The sequence below is a fragment of the Argopecten irradians genome, chromosome 16 (assembly GCF_041381155.1).
Source record: "Argopecten irradians isolate NY chromosome 16, Ai_NY, whole genome shotgun sequence".
Taxonomy (NCBI): Eukaryota; Metazoa; Mollusca; class Bivalvia; order Pectinida; family Pectinidae; genus Argopecten; species Argopecten irradians.
Genome location: NC_091149.1, coordinates 23,616,704 through 23,633,674, shown reverse-complemented (window position 1 = coordinate 23,633,674; position 16,971 = coordinate 23,616,704). Strand labels below are relative to the sequence as shown.

Sequence of the window (16,971 nt, the reverse complement as noted above, 5' to 3'; positions counted from 1 at the left end):
TTGACGGTCACCTGAGTGCTGCTACAGAAAGAGCATTGCAAAGTTGGTTCAAATCTATAAAAATTATTTACGAATTAAAATAAACTTTAAAGTTGAACTTTCGTATTAGAAATTTTATCTTTTGTTCTTCATTTTGATAGTTAGTGTATTATGTTACCAAACCTTATGTTTAAAATTCCAATTTGCTTTGCTAACGTTAAACAACAAAACCAAACTAGAAGTCAGTCAGTGTCAGTGATTTTATTAATTTCACTTTTTAAGCTATGGAGATTATTTGGTTCCATCAAACCTGTGAATTCAGAAGAAGATTTTTGAAATTTTAGCCATTTTGACCCATTTTGGCCCCGCCCCTCTGGTCCCTGGGGGTCAGCCAGGACCAATTTGGATATGGTATATTAAAATGCTATTTCAGGCTAATAATTCTAACCCAGTTTGACTCATTTCCTATTAAAACTAAGCAAATAATGTTCATAAATGTGTTTTTCCTATATAGACTAGATTTAACCCCTATATAGACTATAATAAATTTTTGACCCCCTCCTCTGGGGAAAATCTGAGATCCCAGGGCCATGAAATTCACAATTTTTGTAAAGGGCCTTAAGACTTCCAATCTATGAAGAGTATTTGGTTCCATCAAATCTGAATTTCAGATGAAGATTTTTGAAGTTTTAGCTTTTTTGACCCCTTTTGGCCCCATCCCTAAGGCCCCTGGGAGTCAGTCATGGAAATTTTATTAATAGGATTCAATGGCCATTACATAGGGATATTTCTGACAACATTTATGACTCATTTCCTTTTACAAATGACCAAATAATGCTCAAAAATGTGTTTTCCCTTTATAAACTATAGTAAACTTAACCCCCGGGGGGGGTAAGTTTACTATAGTTGATATAGGGAAAACACATTTTGAGCATTATTTGGTCATTTGTAAAAGGAAATGAGTCATATAATTCACAATTTTGATTGGCCTTATGCCTTAGAAGGTTTGGGCAGAATTTCATTTTCATTTCATTTTCATTTCAAAATTTGTTTTTGAGAAGAAGTCGAAAATGTAAATTGTTTACGGACATACGACGGACGACGCACGACAACGGACAAAAGGCGATTAGAATAGGTCACTTGAGACTTTGTCTCAGGTGATCTAAAGAGAGGAACTGTGACGTTTTTGTCTGTCACAGTTACATCATCAGTAAATCAATGTGAAATCATTCAAATGCTTTCATTATTGATGTGCAAATCATAAAACCACAACATCCTGAAATTTAAAATTACAAGCTCCTAAATAATTTATGAATATAAATGAATAATATTACTAACAATTGACTTTATTTAAACTTGATTACATTTTGAGCTAATTAATTAACAGCTAGTCTCACAAGATAAAATTTACTCATGTACATGCGTAGATCCTAGTATTTAATGATTGTTGATAATTGTTGAAACATAATGAAATGGTCTTTCATTTATGCAAGATCTGGATGTTTTTAACACATTCTGCGCGAGTACTACAATTGTAAAATTTGTCTTGACCATGTGTGAGGTGAGCTATCAATAAATCAATTATTATCATTATTGTTAAACTGCAGTAAAACCAAGCTGTCTTCAATTAGCAACTACCTCGTTCTACATAAAAATAAATACTTATTGACAGTTTTCTAGGGATTCAAGCTAAGGCTAGTTTCAATATAACTTGACTATGTAATAATTTAAGACTACAAACTTAAGGCTGCCAGTTATATTCTTTGGCCTTTTTAGGTCTTTATCAAAAGGTTTAACTTTATCTGACACTTTTTTAACAATATGCCATATCAATATATCAATATGCCATTTCTTTACGATTATGTTAATATACAGTATTCTTTTTACCGATTCTGTTTGTATGGGAGTTAATTAGCATGTCTACAGGTGCAGTGAATCACAAATAAATAAAGACTTAATATTTCAATACAATAGCTGTAAAAGTAAGCATATGGTCGATGTTCTATATAAAATAATCAACACCAAGTCTTTCCATGCATTTTATTGGTGAGATAACAGATCTTGCAAACTTGCAGTTTTTAATTAAGTTTCATTGTTAATACAGACCTTTAAAAGATCTGAAAAAATAAATAAAGGTGTGGGCTACACTCAGCTGTGTAATACAGAAGAGACAATTATCAGAGGAGCTAGCAGCTAATTTTCTCATATACATTATGTAAATGTAGAGCTCAGAGTTCACGGGTACTTTTACTGTAAACTTGTGTATAGACCACACGTAGAACACACGTACAGGACAAATACTATTGTACTATTTCATTTTACATATTTTATCATTTCATTAATTCAAATTGATATTCTTGTTTTAATTGTTTCAGTACCTGAATTGACATTTTTGGATCTAAAGTACATGTACTTTTAATATGTGTTACTTTAAATTTTCATATAAATTGCATTTACTCATCCTTTGATTTTCTTTTCCATGTTCAATACGTATATTATTCTCTACAGATCATATCAAATTGTATTGTATTAATATGAACAATACAATCCTAAGTGACAGGCAAAATTAAATTTGTGCTTAACATATAACTCCAACATAAATTAATTAATGAAAAAAATATTTAACGGCACCAAGAGAGCAAAAATTGAAAATTGAAATTATAGCTAGGTCACAAGTATTAGCTTGGGATTATATAATAATGTTAAGGATGTATTCTTCTGTGGTTTCAGTCCCGTTAAAGTCTCGTTTCGACATAGATCAAAAACGTTATGAGATTTTCAAACACGATTTATCAATATCTCTAGCATGTGGTCTGTAGCAAATTTTGTCAAAAAATTACATTTCTGTTTTTAGTAGATTTTTTTTACACAGCGTTTTTAAGAAATCGCCCATTTGGCGGCCATTTTTGAAATTGTGTCGTTTTTGGCTTTGAGTAGAGCCACCGTTTTCCCATTTTTTTCTTAAATTGTTTTTACTTAAATCATCACCGCGTCAGCATTTTCAGCTGTATCGAGTTAATTTTTGATGTAAATCTTCACTTGATTCATGGTAATTAAAATATTGAACATTAATGTGTGGAATGAAACACTTTTGTCACTTTATTTCTACATTTAATGGTAATTTGAGCACTTTTATTTTTTAGTCAAAAATATTGAAAAATAACAAATATTTAAATGGGGCAAAAAAGTAAGCACACGGACCCCCCATTTTTCTGCCTGATTAAGAAAGAACAACCCTTTCCCTATTGATATGCAAACTATTGACAAAAGTTTAATACCAAAACTTTTTCTATAAATGGTTAAATTTGACAAAAATGGCTGAAAATGGTGCATTTTGGAGCTCAAAATTAAGGGGTAGGGGTAGCATATGTTGTTATTTTGAGAAAAAATATGACTCTTATTAATCATAACTGGTATATTTTTAATGAAGAATACTTGAAAATAAATTCTACAAACATTCATACATATCGAACACCTCATTAGGGAATTGTGGCTTTAAATTCTAGTAGTGTATGTGGTCAAAACGGCTGAATTCCAATAAAATCCACTATTTTGTCATTTTGGTATCTTTGAGTGACAATAGCTCAAAAACGAGCACACGGACATATGTTTTTTCTTCCATTTTCTTTCATGGTATGAACTCCTATTTCCAAAAATCTATATCAGAAAAAAAGTTTAATACAAGAAAATTTTGACTTCTCAGAGGAGTATAATAATGTTAAGCAAGGATTTCATATTTACAAAATTTAAAATATGTTATTTGTAAAATTAACTTATATTTATATTCAGTCTTTGCATCTTATATTAGGTATTGCTTGCAAACACATGATGCCACAACATTAATTCCTATACCTCCAAAGGCAGATAACTCTGTCACATGCAAAAATACAGCGGGTACCAAACTTTCCTTAATTTTTATTTTTACCAATTTTTTCGTGATTATATAGAGATGTCACTCAGAGAATTTAAGTAGAAATTTGTAATTTCACTACTCTCTTTTACACACAGCCTATAAATAGTTATTACCAAATGTATAATTTTTAGTGCACGTGTACCTAATTATTGACTCACCTGTTTTCCAAATTACAATACACCTATATGAATTCGGTCACAGGTATTTTTGATTAATAGTTCTTTGGGTACAGTTAGGAAGCTTACATTGTTAATTACATGTAAATAAGTATAAACATGACTATAAAACTGTCCAATTACTTACTGACAACCACACACTATTACAATATACAGGTTGGCCTGACTGCCTGGGTCTTTAATCTAAGCTGATCATTAAAGCTGCTACACCTCTGACAAATGGTACTGTTTATTTATCAAAAACGAGATCAGCAAAATTAGTATTTTTCTTTTGTAACAAAGGTTATCCACTTCCCATCATTGAATAGTTTGAGCTTCAGAATAACATACCAATTATCATAATGGAGACATCAGGCCATGTTTACCCAGAAAAATGATAAGTTACGTCCTAAATAAAAATCTACGTCACTATAAAATATGGAATGATCGAGGTACTCCGATGGTGCAGACAACGAAGGCAAAACAAATGATTTTATATGTACTGTTATAGTGATCTGAAAAAAACATAGGCAAAATTAAACAAATTATGGTCCAAATGATCAATATTGTTTATGCACTGTCGGCATTGGAGCATCTTTAAAAGTACTTACCAATTTGTCCTGATATAGACAACCTTTCCACTTATGTTCTGTCGATATCAGTGAAAACATCAGTTTCAAAGAACTCATCAAAAAATTCTGCTGAGCACTGTACAGTCTACAAGTTTTGTTTTGAAGACAATTGATCTACATGTATATATGCATCAGTGATTATACAGTTACTGACAATCCTTAAATTGACTTTTATCTTCAACCTGTATACCTGGAAGTGATAGGTAAACCCGAGAGTATATTTATAGATCGGGAGCGTTATAGCCGCAAGGCACAGAGATAATGACAAGGTATGAGCGTTCTGTTTCTTACCACGCAAACAAAAGGTAAATATTCTCTAAATGTTTTATTGAGTCATTGTTTCGCTGAAAACAACTTAAGCAGGTTCCCATGCAAGCTGTATGTTACAGAAGAAAACTCAGCAAAGCTACGATTCATATACCTGTATCAAAAATGGGCTTCGAAATTGTCATACAGAGGTAGGAGGAGATATATAGCAAATAAAGAGTTAGACACCTTAACCAATCAACCACATGAAACAGGACACATGCAGGGTAACTGATAATTAAATGTCAGACACCTTAACCACTCTGCCAACACAGTCCGGTGGTAAAGACTAAGGATAGTAATCAACCGCCCCACATTGGATTCAAACTCAAGACCCAAAGTTGGAGGACAGCTGAAATTATGTTAGGACATCTTAACCTTGGCCACTGTCAGGTCTCCTATCAAAATGAAGATTGAGAATTCTTATTTTTTTAACTGATAGATTTGTATAAATATATGGTACAGATGTACTTTAAATTGATGCATGTACAGAGATGAATATGACCATTTCATGTAACTTGCAAATTAGATAAAGTACATTTTGCTATTTGCAATGCTGCATGATGAATCTTCAGATTGTGAGTGAGGCGACGGGTATATAATTCTGTTTCTGACTTTTAAATGCTACATGTCTACATAGCTGTTACTTATGACAGAGAGGCGAGTTGTTAGGCATATATTCATTTTAGAACTTAAAATGTAAATAATTTACATTTCACACTCTAGCTGATTTTTGATGGATACAAATTATACCTTTAACAGAATATTCATCCATCAAAAGTTAGCAAAACCAGACACACCTTGTTTATATGTAAAACTGTTTAATTCATTTTCTAAATATAAAAATAAAATCAACATTTCAACTCATTTCCAACACAGTGGGAATTCTTGCTCCTATCAGATGCATATGGAAAGTGTACAACATATGATCTTATCTGTGAGAGAAAGTGTGTAGGGCTTAAAGCCACATTTAAATATGTGTATGAATTCTATAATGGTATTTTGTTAAGTTTACAAATTCTGTAAAGTAATATTTCGTGTATAATGGCCATTTGGCGTGTAAAGTGTATACAGGAATGTTCAAATCCTCTTGTTATAGGATCTTGATTGTCAAAATACATTTCAATATGTCATCGTCGTTTACCCATGTAATCTGCCTTGTAGAGTTAATATATACTCACTAAGTTTCAGCGTGTTTCAATGTAAGATATATAGCATAGATATAACTAGTAGCAACTTAAAGGACTAACCTCTATTTCCCCTATTTGGCCCCGCCCCTCCCACCCCCTTGGGAATCAGAGCCAAAAATTACATAAACTCTGTTCCCCTTCACCAAAGGATGTTTCTTGCCAAATTTGGGTACAATCCATGCAGAACTCTAAGACTAGTAGCAATTTAAAGGAAATGTTGACGGACGGACGATGGACGATGCCACGCTATGACATAAGCACAGGTGAGCTAAAAATTTAGTAACAACAGCAGTAATGCAATAGTTTCTGCTCCTGCTTCTTCATCCATTATCTAATATGTAGCAGTATAATGTGACCGAGTGGCATACTTCAGAATGTAAGCATTATAAATTGGGCAAGAGGTTTACGTTTACATAAAGACACAGCTAAATTACCATAGCCTAGCTCCCAAAAGACACAGATATTGCATACAGGTGAGGCTGGCCTTAAGTGACCCTTATTGTCATAAGAAGTAAGCCCCACCAAACAACCAACAAACTATAACACATGGCTAATATCAATATGTATAAAGCTTCTGCTCCAGTCTTGCATTTTAAGTGATCAGGTTTTTAAAACTCTAAAGCAGATTATTACTAGGAAGTGCAAACATATACACTTTGTGTATACATACATTTGGTACAGTACTAGTACACAGTGTATACACAGTTCTTTAAGATTCTTCTACTGTAAGTTTGTCCTGTTAACAGTTTGAACGAAAACCAAATAATTGCCTTAAGCACCTTATCTATCATTGATATATGTCAAACAAACAGTTATCTCTGTTCCCTCCTAAACCACTGTCTCTATAGTGTGGTGGAGCTAAACTGCAAAACCAATGACAACAGCCTGCTCTTAGTCTACCTGCCACTTGTTGTCAGATATTATACTACGAAAATATCAGAAAATAAAATACAATAAGTCATTTAATATGGCTACAGAAATAAAGTCAAGTTTTTTTTTATTCTGCAATATCATCAAGGAATGAAGTAATCACTGTATATATATTTATTAATAACCTACTTATAATGAATTAAAGTAAAATAAATCTATTTTGTCACATTGTGAAATATTTACAATATCTCATAAAAACATTGTTTACTTTAAATGTACACTAATCTATGTTTTATTACACTATTAATAATAAAATGATTGATATACATAATTATATGTAATAGACATACAGATATTACGAAGGATAAATTTTACATACCAAGGGTAAAAAAAAAACATTTTTAATTCACTTATTTAAAAAGGATTTCTCTTAATTAAAATATTAAAACAGGTTTTGGAAAGTTTTACACATAAATCATTTTGTCTGATTGAATAAAGCAAAGTATAGAATATAAATAATCGTTCATCATAATGTAGATCTGTAGTTTTTTACCAACCTGTTTTCATCCCTAGGAATGTCAGCACGTCTAGAACTCTTCCTGGTGGAATGTATCATACTAAATTCTGTTAACCAACAATTTATTTCCAGAAGCAATGTTTTGTAGCTTATATAAGTAATAAAACTTTGGCCCGTAGCAATTCCAATCTGTCTTCGCCCAAATGTTTATTACCTCATCATAATACAACCCTACAGGCCCTATAGGTCATATCGTACATGGTTCCTGTAAAATGTATAGCTTAACAATTGTTGTTAATTTTTATTTCCAGATTCTAAACAAATAATAATCGACATTAAAGGCATGATTTGCATAGTTGGGATTCTTTTGAAAGATTGTCAATCAACAAGACGTTTTTATATGTCTGTAGACTACAGATGTATACAAATAATGTACCTAGTAGTTTGAGAAACATCATATTTTTACTATACTGTACATATTTATTATACTTCATGCATTTTGACAAATTTTCAATTTATTTTTATGGGTCGTTCATTTTATCATGCTTCTTGACAAACAATACCACAGAAAATATTATCTCTGAGCTCATAAACAGAAACTTTGTTATGAAAACAATTAACATATTTTACTACTGTAACCTTGTACAAAAGCTAAAATATATCTTCAAGGTTATTTATTTTAGACCAATAGAGCATTAATCTATTAGCCTATCTCTGGACCAATGGCCTTCAATTACTATTAGCCTATCTCTGGACCAATGGCCTCCAATTACTAATCAGAATAGTGTTTGATTGAAAGTCAAGGTCAGGTATTTATTTTTGTTGTTCGATTAGTCTGAAGCAATATTTCACTCTAGTAAGTCCTTATTAACATCGTTTTATATACATTTTATACAATAACACAAAGACATAAGTCCAATTCAGATGATTTAATAAAAGTTTCTGTTTTCACACATTATAAAATTTGGCATTTTCAGTGACAACTCTGTAAGGCTATTTAGGATATATAAATAACTTAAGCAATTTATACAGAAAAAAATACCCAATTGCACCAGGGAAATTCCCTTAGATGCGGAGCTGTAAAACTAAATGTTACCAAAATATGTCTGAATTGGGGGTTAAAATTCAAATATGTTGAATCATAATATACAATGTGTCATACTTACATATTTGAATTTTAATACAATTATCAACTCAACTATTAATTTCACTTTAAAGATAATTAAAACACCGTTAATTATTCGTGATACACAAATGTCACTATATAACAAGAGCTTATGTTAAGGACAGCCTATTCTGCATATTAATACATCCTTTTCCATGTTCATAAGGTATAAATGTATGGGGGATGATTCACACCGACACATGTCAACACGTCCGTAATATTACACATGGCTGTCACAACTGGCCCTGGCTCAAGTAAATCACTTCAGATAGTGAATCAGCAATCATGTGATGGGTTTCTCAAACAATGCTTAAAATCATTATAATAATATAAGGACCTAAATTAAAGTCACCTTACTTAGGATAGTGGTGGCATTGTTTATGAATGATGAGAAAGATGAGAATATGAAGAACAAAATGATGATGATGATGATGATGATGATGATGATGATGATATGATGATGAATGAATGATGATGATGATGATGATGATGATGATGATGATGATGATGATAGTTATGATTATAATTCAAGGAGGTAGTTCAGAAATGATCATTTTTATTAAGTTTCATACCTTTTTTTCAGAGAAGAGGCAATTTGTCAAAGATCTCTCAGGATATATAGGGGAGGTAATTCACTAAAATTTCCTATCAGACCCCTTAAGGGGAGATAGATATGTAAATTCATTGAATATCCTTATCAAAGGAAATAAAATAAGGAAACTGTTCACCTAGTCCATCTTTCACTATACGACAATAGACCTCTAGTGTCAAAGTTCTTTATAGTCAGGGGAGATAACTCATTCATCAATGATACTTAAGTGTGCGAAATTCATCTAATCAGGGGAGGTAATTCATCAATGATCTTTTAGTGTCAAAGTTATCTATAAACAGGGGAGGTAACTTGATCATCAATAATACTGAAGCATCAAAGATTTTTTTTAAATCACGGGAGATAACTGGATCATCATGATATAACCAGGGGAGATAGTTCTTTAAATTCAGGGAAGGTACCTCTATCATCAATGATATTTTAGTTTAGTTTAAACAGTAAAACAAAACTACATACATATACCATGCTTTACTTTGTAATTTCAAGGTAGAAAGAGTTAAAAATGACCAATTTCCAACACTGACAATCTTTGTCAGATAAAATATGCACAATAGATACAACTTGTAGTTAAAAGTGTCAATTCCGTTCAAATTCAAGTCAATTTCATGCAAACAGTTCAGGTCCAATTCACCTGAAGATATTTTACATGAACAAAACATCTGTTTGTATACATTAACACACTTATTGAGAGATGTACTTCTTCTTTTCTTTGACAGATTACATCCAGATTTCAACCATAGTTTTTAAATTTTTTACAGATGATGTATAAATTAGGATCCATTTTATCATGAGATAAACACAAACCACTACATGAATACATTACCCTTAACATTTATAAACAAAGAAAGATTCACCAGGATGGATCAGCTTATCAGAGTATAATCATAACCCATGTCAGATTTCGCCTAAAACCACAAAAATTTAGGTAAAACAGTTTATTTATCAATAATATAATTTGGTCAGAGTGTCACCAGCCCTAGAGGAGAAACACACCTTATAATGACTAAAATAAACCTACCCCACGGGCAAATGATGCTGAAATAGTGGTGAAATGCTGAACCCAATGGCGGTATGACGGAAAAATAACAACACAACAATGCAATACACAAATAAATGTTGACGCCTAAACTCTGAACTCTTAACTACTTTTTGATTGAATATGAAAGCTTTCTAGACCAGAAGACGAACCTGGGGGTGCATTGGAAATCTGACGTCTTTTCACCAGCCAAACAGTCTGCTGTAACTCTAAAATAAGGTACTATCTATAGACATTTGTTTTTGTGAACAATATCATCAGTCTGCTCCTAATTGAATGCTAGAGACCAATGACATCTACATTTTACATTTTACAATCTTACAATTGTTTTTTACAATAGATATTTTTGATTGATGACGTTTAGGACAAGGTGTACTTAACATTTAAATATCATATTTTTAGATGACTTACCTCATTTATATACTACATGACTTAAAAAAGATAACAGATTTTATTTTTAAATAATAGATTTTATTTTCAAATGATCTCCTAATTGAACATTGACCTTGCAATTAAATAATGTATATTTGGCTTTGAATTTTAGGCATCAATTAGAGTATTGATGAGCAGTAAAATGCACATTCAAGTACATGTACACTAACAATCAAAAGTATCTATGATATTGCATGTTCTAACTTCACGTTAAATTAGGCAGTGAACACTCTAATTAACTCGTTCATTATGAAGTTTTATGGGTGAATGAGTTAAATAGCATTTTAGGTTACAACAAGCTTTCGTCTCCATAGAAAATTTTAAAGGTGATTCAGAATAAATTCTTTGAATTTTCAATACATACCAGCAAATATTAAAATTAAACAGTATCTGACAGTTGACAGTTCATCAGATCAATCCTTTATACATCAATACAAGATTTTATGAATGTGAAACTGTTCACCTGATGGAATGAACCTGACACTGAGAGGTCAACAGAATATATTCCTTGTGACTTTAGATTTACAGGGCACACGAATCCCTATTACATCATTCGTCATGTCTTAGACCAATAGGATTAGAACAGATCAATAACTCATGTAAATGATTGTAAAGAATTCTAGGATATCACAGGTCTAAGAAGGATGTGGTCAAAAATTCAATAAAGCTAAAACAATTTTGTCTGTTGGGTGTTTTCATGTGAAGATTAGTCAGAACTTGTCTTTTTTTTTTTTGCAATATAATCTAAAGTCGGGACACATTTAGTACATCCGCCTTATCTTCCATTAAGTAAAGCTCTATATTAAGAACCGGCCATGGAAATGACAACTGTATGTTTAACTCCAGACATGAATTCACGTTTCTGGAAAATTCATCGCTCTTACTCGTTTTGCACTGAAACTTGTGTTAGATCAATTACGTCACAAATGCTATTTAAAAAGAATTATTTTTTTGACAAGTCTTCAAAGTTTGTCCAAATCATCGACTTTTAGGTAAAACCTTTTTTCACAAGCATTACAATAGAGTCTTTAATCAGAATGGCTCGAGTGTGACTTTAGTATCTGGAACTACTAGATGAACTACCAAATAAACTTACCAGATTAACTATCAGATAAGTTATTAAGAGCAATTGTTTTAACTGCAGTTAAAGATGCTCTACCTCTGACAAATGGTATTTTTTCACCGTCAAAAAAAGGATCAGATGATAGGGGTGAAACGGTTAACAGATACTCTACGGTTCGGTACGTATTGTGGTATAGAGTGGATGGTTCAGTTTTTTCAGTTTGGTACATGTAAAAGCGATAAGAGATGAATAAGGCTCAGTGTCAACTGTTATTGAATTCAAAAATCAAAACCTCACAGCAAACTGTCCGGAATGATCAAAATTTTTTAAGAACACAAGTTTGTCTTTGTTTTCACAAGAAAGGTAGGCCCTCTGATGGCACACTATATCATGTTTAATGTATTGCCATGCTTATATGGAACATCCGTATAACATTTACGGCATATAGCTGCCGTGGCGTCCTTTGTTCTAAAACCAAATTGTTTCCAAACTGCAAAACGGTACGATGCTCTATTGCTGAAGCATCTCTCAAATGTACAGACGATGCCTTCTCCATTTTCTGTCAAAAGATTGATTTTATGAAGGCGGCTTGCGATTGGGTCACAATGACGGCCGCATGACCAATCAGAGACTCGTTGTTATCGGACTTGTGTAACTGCCGTACAGTGAAAAAGACACCCATAGAAAACCTTTCCACCCACTGTGCATGTACTGTACTTTGTGTTGACAATACCGTGTACCAAACCGAGCATGTAATACTGCGGTTCTACTACACCGCGGTATACCGTTTCACCACTATCAGATGATTTGGTATTTTTCTTCGGTTACAAAAGTTACTTACTTAACACCATTATCACTCACCATTGGAAAGTTTGAGCTTAAATAATTAATTGCATCCCGAAAAAAATCTGTGGCACTATGTTCTATATAGAATGAAGTTCTAACTGCGCATGCACCAAAAGCAAAATACATTATTTTATATTATTATAATATATTATTTTTTGTGTTAATTAGACATATATATATACACTATTAAACACCAATTGTTGTTCAAATGATGAGTATCATTTATGGTCTGTCGGCGGTGGAGCATCTTTAACTGATATTAAAAACATTAACTAAATGGTTATAGTAACCTTTCTGATGTTTCAGATTTCTGTCTAATCAAGAGATTGTTCATCAATGATTTTTAGGTTGCTGAGCTCTAGAATTCAAATATTATAATAAGGGGAGGTAATTCATTAATAATTATTTTAAAAATGTCCGGACTCTTTGAAATAAGGGGAGGTAATTCATTCCATTTGCACAGACATTTCAGGGTTGATTGACTCATGCCTACACTATATATAGAGAATATCAGACTATCAAAATGTTTTTTTCACTATAATATGATTCGATCACTCTATGTGTTGAACAAGGATGGATAATATATTGTTATAAAATTATTAGGTCTGGTCCCACTTAACTTCCTTATTTGTTATCTCAACAGCTTTGCTTGGAATATCCTTTACCTTATAGATGTGTTCCATAATTAACTCCTGTAATATCTTTTAATGGGTCCCTCAGGTTTCACCATATCATATGCAGGGCAAACAGAATTTGACTACTGTGTAAATCAATAGATGCTATGAAATATACAAGAACAAGACACCTGTTATAGTATCTATATATAAATGTCAATTTGTTTTCACTACATACCGGAAACTCATAATTAAATAAACTTTTTCATCAGATCCAGATATGTCTTGCATTTGTTAGCTATTTCAAACAATCATAAATATTTATATACATATACATACTATCCAGCGTATACACTCCATAATATTTTTAAAATCTGTAAAATGTCAGCCTATACTTGGTTACATGTACATATACATTGTAAATTCGGTTGACTGCAAAATTTATTTATATATACAACCATTTTGTCTATATCAGTTGTGATTTTTTGCGAAGCTTCGATTTTTTGCGAAGCTGTTTTCTCCTTTATCTGTATTTCATGTATCTAACCCTGGTAAAAATTTACTCACATAGCTACAATATCCTTTTGTCCACAGAGACCTACTCTTCAACTCTATCAGTTGATCAACTGTATATATACGGCTTGAACACATACCTCACCTGTATGTTAGTAGGGGATAAATATTCTACTTGTAGACATTCAAGTTTTAACTATATCGTCAGTATTTATTCATATACTATGTTTTTGTTAGTAAGAGATATTCTACTTGTAGACATTCAAGTTTTAACTTTATCGTCAGTATTTAATCAGATACTATGTTTTTGTTAGTAAGAGATGATATTCTACTTGTAGACATACAAGTTTTAACTTTATCGTCAGTTTACAATAAGTGAGGCTTATTCTGTTACATAACCATGAAGCAAAAGATGGCATTTAATTTAATAAATTATTCTATATTTCTTATGAAACGTATAAAACGACATTGTGAAGTATTTTAATTGAAACCGTTGATATTCCTAATTGTATAGCAATACCATTAGCATGTACAATATGTACGCTGTACTCATACCCAAAGCCAATGTCTTTGTGTAAGTTAATTAATACCCATTACATAACCACGGAGAAGTTGATGAAATTGTTTTTTAGACTGCAGGAGCATGCACATGCATATAGTCCATATACGGTAAACACACTAGTGTAAAAGCAATTAGGTAGTTAAAACAAAGGTTGCTATACTCTAGTAGCATGGGTCAGAGTTCTGCATACAAGACATGCAACCACAATGTGTAATATCGGACAGCGATACATATGTGCTAATGTACTCTTAGATTTAATTGTCACTTAAATCTAATCTCAACAATATCTCGGATAAACTGAAAGATGACATGAAATTCATTCACTAAAAGACAAACTTTCCTGAAAACACTATTGTCATCTTGTTTGAAGCATATAAAACAGAGCCACAAATGTGGTAAAAAAAATACCAAAATTTCAAAAATTATGATTTAAAGGACTTTTTGGATTTGTTCAATGATACATGTACATTTTCATATAGACACATCTAAATGTTTAAATGCTGTGTCATATTTGTGTTTAATGTCAACAATAATATCGATTTGGTATTATGATTCATATTTCGTCGACTGTTCCACAAACAGTGGTTGTTTTAGTTAAAAGAGCTGTATGTAGCAATGTACTGTTACAACCAAATAAAAAATATCGAGGGCAATCTGCCAAAATCAGTGAACCCTACTGCCAATAGCGTTTAATTTTAGATTAAGTGTTAATTACTATATTTCAATCGTTGAATTAAGCACGAAAGACTGCGAATTACCCCTAATAGATGTAGGGCCACCAGAACATCAATTGATAAAAAAATGAAAGTTCCCGGCTGCAGACAACCTCACAGAGGCGAGTCTGAACGTCGACATTACGAGAGACATGCCCTTTCTTGTCATGGGGTCAAATAGTGTGACATGTATTGCAGTGAGCAGATAATTTATAAAATACAGTAAAAATGGACGAAACAAAAATAATCAAACGGAGACATAATTAAAATCGGCAACTTACCCCCTCATAAACAGTGAAGTAACTACTCGGATGAGTAAACCGGAAGTAGCTTATGGGAGATCTAATTTACAAACCTACTAGATCGGAAACACAAAACGAAACGAAATTGATAGGAAAGATTTCCGGTATTTGAATCAATTTAGTTTGTAATTATGTTGAAAATAAACATTTGTACGGTATTTCTTGAATTTCATAATCATATATTATAGTTATATATTTGAAAATTACATATATAAGTATATCTAATATAAATAATACGGGACAAGGAAGTAATTCCAATCGTGTGGCAAAACAATTGCCAAATTTTCAAGGCGATCTGCCCCTTTATCAAGACATACAAAACGAACACGATTACATAATAGGATACGAACAGTAATTCGGGACAAAGTAGACAAATATAAATAATATAGATATGAACAGAACGCAAAAACAAAATAAATGTAACAGGCTCAAATAATTTATTTGGGTGGCGCGACCGGCGTACGCCGGATCAGCCGGTTTAGATTCACCGGCTAATACCGGCGCAAGATGGCGGAATAAAGGTTAGATATTTGTTGACGAAACTCTCTTTAAGTAAAACTCATTCCGTTCAGACATAAATTCTCCAAACATTATGATTTTCTTGTTGTATTCATTAACGGGCCGGAATTGAAACCTCTTTTGATACGCACAGGTATGAAGATATCCATTTATGAAGCGAATACATCGAAAAGAGAGGTGATGTATAGACTTAGATATATGTTCCCCAGGCATTTTGCTCCATAGATATTTTCTCTCTCTTTATAATGTAATATGTACGTTGTCACAGCATTTTATAGAACCAGATGCCTGTGCATATGCATTCTATTAGTCTGATTACAATAAGATTCATTAAAGTAATGTATATAAAAAAATTTGAAAGTTTTATTCCAAGTATATGAAATTTTAATGACTTCTCTTGGACTGTTTTTCACTAACAATAAAAACATATTTTAAGGTTTATTCTAAGCAACACATTTAAAGTTTTGATTGATAGTTTTCGTCAAACACAATGATATGTAATTTAGAGTGTAACATAAGAAAATAGATTTATATGTACAGTGTTATACCTACATATACATTGTAAATACATAATTCAGAAATAATGCTCAAAAGTGAACATGATTGTACGCGCATTCTGATAATTCCTACATTTGTATGACAAGACATGAGAAAAAGAATTATACTGGTGACATGTAGTAAGGAATAAATTAATAAAATAGTTTATTAAGATAACTCATGCTTTACTAATCAGTGCTTCAGCGATCTCTGTAATTTTAGTTAGAACAAATAATGATTGGCGTGTGGCCCATTGCAACAATGCATGGACCGACAGTGCTTGGAGCGACAAAAATTCCCTGCCGAACTCACATTGACTGTGCGATAAAAGAAACATATCGCTCTGTCGCATAAGCGAGAAAATGAAATTTGTCGCACCGACAGTGTATTTTTTTTTTTTTTTTTTTTGCAGTGTCACTCTACGCGTTATCTCACTGTTGCTTCGTGTATTGTCTTGTGATGTGTAATTAAATTCCAAGCTGTAATACTACAAAACC

General features: G+C 32.2%; 1 protein-coding gene across 4 annotated transcripts in view; it reads right to left on the bottom strand.

Moving 5' to 3' along the window:
* LOC138311169 (band 3 anion transport protein-like) overlaps positions 1-15,451 on the bottom strand; it is a 68,140-nt gene extending 52,689 nt beyond the window's left edge. For 3 of the 4 annotated variants that reach the window (XM_069252641.1, XM_069252646.1, XM_069252645.1), the window contains exon 1: positions 15,398-15,451. The gene's annotated coding sequence lies outside the window, so the exon portion shown is untranslated. Of the gene's footprint in view, positions 1-4,658; positions 4,816-15,397 lie in introns of those variants that run through there. The other variant, XM_069252643.1, reaches the window with a different exon arrangement.
* Between the last annotated feature and the right edge of the window lie 1,520 nt (positions 15,452-16,971).